Source organism: Canis lupus, chromosome 2 (genome assembly GCF_003254725.2).
Source record: "Canis lupus dingo isolate Sandy chromosome 2, ASM325472v2, whole genome shotgun sequence".
Taxonomy (NCBI): domain Eukaryota; kingdom Metazoa; phylum Chordata; class Mammalia; order Carnivora; family Canidae; genus Canis; species Canis lupus.
In genome coordinates, this window is record NC_064244.1 from 13,066,500 (window position 1) to 13,069,973 (window position 3,474).

At 38.1% G+C, this 3,474-nt stretch overlaps 1 non-coding gene across 1 annotated transcript; it reads left to right on the forward strand.

Moving 5' to 3' along the window:
- The first annotated feature begins 1,941 nt into the window (after window positions 1-1,941).
- LOC112670426 (U6 spliceosomal RNA) lies at window positions 1,942-2,050 on the forward strand. The gene has a single exon (XR_003142947.1). It is a non-coding gene; the product is annotated as a U6 spliceosomal RNA (small nuclear RNA).
- Window positions 2,051-3,474: the final 1,424 nt, after the last annotated feature.

A 3,474-nucleotide genomic window follows, 5' to 3' on the forward strand; every position in this document is an offset into this window, starting at 1 on the left:
CCTGCTTGCCAGCCTTGTCCTGACTGCAATCCAGGGAGATGGTTTCTACTTGCCTGGGAGCCCTAGCAAACTTCACCATCAGGTGAGCTGCAGGTGAGCTGCAGTCACACCTTCACCAATGAGATCTGAATCCCAGACATGGGGAGAGGGGGCCCCCTTCCAAGTTTGTTCCTTTCTCAGGTACTCTGCTTTTAGCCCTAGAGTGTTCTTTATAGTTGTCTGTACCCATGTACACTTAGTGCCTTTGGGCTGTGACTGATACAGAAAGTAATACGAAAGTCTATAATCAGAATATTTAGAACTTCAAGCCTGTCCCCCTCACTTGGCTACCTGAATGCTGGCAGCCAGGCTATGTTGCCCATCCAGGAGATAAGAAGATTACTCTGAAAAACTGGACAACTGTAATGGCGGTACCCAAGGAAAAGGTTTCAGAAATGTCAGTCAACAAATCCTATTTATACGAAACGGTTGCTTCCAGTCAGTTTCTTTGTGTCTCCTTAAATATATACAAACAACCAAGGATCATCAAGCATTTGAGGAAAGCCTTTAAAGTTAAAGGATCAAAACAAAAATGTTTTAAAGAATAATAGAAAAATAAGTCTACAAGGAGAGAACACTTTAAAGAGCTAGCACTAATTTCTCAGGTTGTGAAATAGTGGTGAAAAACTCAGTGGAAGGGTTAGAAGATGAAGTTGAAGAAATTGCTTACAAAATAGTACCCAAAAGAAGTTGGAAAATAAGTTTGAAGACTAGAACAAAAGGACTCAGATGTGAATAATAAACATTCCACAAGGATGAAACAGATAATCAATGAAATCATTGAAAATTGAAGAAAATTTAACTGAAGGCCATCAGTTTCTAATGCACAGCACAATGGGTACAAATAGACCCACCCTAAGGTACACATTGTGATATCCCAGTACAGAGAAGACCTTTAAAAAAAAAACAAAACCCCAAGATTTCACACAAAGGATTGAAATCTGAATGCATCAACACTGGAAATTAGAAGAAAATGTATTACTACCTTCAAAATTCTCAGGGAAAATTATCTTAATTTGTGTAAGGGTAAGTTTAAAAAAAAAAAAAAAAAAAAAAAGGCTTCCAGACACACAGTTCTCAAAATTTTACTTCTTAGTACCCTCTATTGGGAAACTATTGGTCAGCCAAAATGAGAGATTAGACTAAGAAGATGTGGGACATACAGAAGTGAATCATGAGGTGACAGATAAAGAGCAACCAGTCCAGATCGGAGCCAGTCAGAAAGCTACCAGAGAGAAGTTTCCAAAACAAAACAGAATAGCTAGTGTGTTTGAAGATTCGGAGAGGAAATTTATATAACTGAAGAGTAGTTGAAGGTTGACTAAATGATTGATACATAGAACATCGTGAAAATAAAATTACTGATTCAAAAAAGAATCCTGAGAAAGGAGAAGTCAGCACCGTATATTACATAACTCAGCCGTGATTGGCATGTTTCATTGTCATAGTAATGTAAACATGGATTATTAACTAAATTCATGATAGGACCTCACTGAGAGGAAGAGGGGCTAGAGGGTGTGCGTGCGCTTAACCATGAATAATCACGTAGGGATTTGGAGATGAAAAAAATGAAAGTGGCTACTTCTGGAGAGTGGGAAACAGGTAAGGTAGGGCAGGGGACCACTTTTTTGCTTTGTTTTATTTTGATTTGGGGGTTTTTGAAGCAAGTTTTCTAGAGCATGTTTGACTTTTCAGGGCTCCACTTTATCTTCTGTCTTCAGTGGCTTTCCTTTGAAGATGGCTTTGTATGCTAGCCCCAGGTTCTGGACCTAACAGAATTTAACTTGCTCATTTAAAAAACAATTGTCATTTGAAAACCTCAAGGTGACTCTTCCATCTCTTGTCACTCTATCATTCTTTGATGCCAAGTAACCTTTTCTAGAGTTATAAATATAACATCTGGTGCCGCCTTCAGCAGCACATATACTAAAAATTGGAATGATACACAGAAGATTAACATGACCCCCTGCACAAAGATGACAGGCAAATTCATGAAGCATTCCATATTTTTAAGTAAAATGTTTCTGAGTTCAAATATATTAAACAAATACAGATAAATATATCTAAAGAGTTTATTTTAAATTAAGCCTTCATAATCACTGACTACATATGAAAATAAATCCACAAGTTCTCTCAAATTAAACAATTATTGAAAGTACTTTTTTTTTAAAGTACTTCTTTATTAAAGAAATGCTTCCAAATATTGAAAATTAGAAGTTTTCTTACTGTGGTAAAAGGCACATAAAATAAAATTTACCACTAATTACTTTTAGGTGTACAATTCAGTAGTGTTGGGGAAGAAGTGCTTTTTAAAGAAAATGTAAGCAGAAATTAGCTCAGGGTTGGAACTATTTGTATCATGATCTATATCAATGTATTTATTTAATGTTCCTCATTTCATATTAGCTTGAAGAAATGATGTTAACATTATAAACTTTCAAATGTCTCCACTGTAGGTAAGATCGAAGCCTATGAAAACTATTTAAAATATTCGAGAAATTAACTCATTTTTTCACCCACTTAACAGTTGGGAGCCATTTGAAATAAAAAAAAAAAAAAACAGTAGTGTAACCAAATCTAAGCAATCCAAAATAAATGCCCATTGTTTCTTGAGAGAGAGACAAGACATCACCAGTATGAGCTACAGAAAACACCCACGTTAACATCTTGGATATATTATTTTCTTGCTGAATAAAAAGTTAGGCACACAGCTTTTCTATACAATAACTGGAATTGTGCACAGTCTCCCTCCACACTGCTCTGAAAATGAACTTTTGTTTTATGCAGATGTAGGCGAATTAGAATGAACAAAAGGCACACATGAAGGCTGAGAACATTTAACTGAAAAGGAAAAACAGCTTTTTCTTCCATTACACAGGAGACCAGATGTAAATTGTTTACAGGCTGTTTTGCAGTGGGCAGGTTAGAAGGTTCCAGCTGTCCTGTCTTTGAAAGTGGCTATCCCTGGCAAGTATTTTCTGACCGCTCCTGCCAAGGTTCCTAACACAGCCTTTCTGAAAGGATAAGCAGGAAGAACCCCCTTCTGGAATCCTCTGGTCCTGTATCAGTGTCGAGGACCAACTTATTCCCACACCCACTATTGCAATAGTTTGCTCATTTCAAGGTCTGAGTCACTTGCTAGAGGATGGGTCCACAGGTTGCTGATGGGGCTGGGAAACTCCTGCAGATCCTCTAACAGAGCTTTTATGGGAGAAGAACACTGCATGACCCTTCTTTAAGAAGGCTGTTGGAGGGGCAGCGGGGTGACTCAGCAGCTGAGCGTCTGCCTTCGGCTCAGGTCGTGATCCTGGGGTCCTGGTTTCAAGTCCCGTGTTGGGCTCCCTGCATGGAGCCTGCTTCTCCCTCTGCCTGTGTCTCTGCCTCTCTCTGTGTCTCTAATGAATAAATAAATAAAAACTTTGAAAAAAGTAAAGA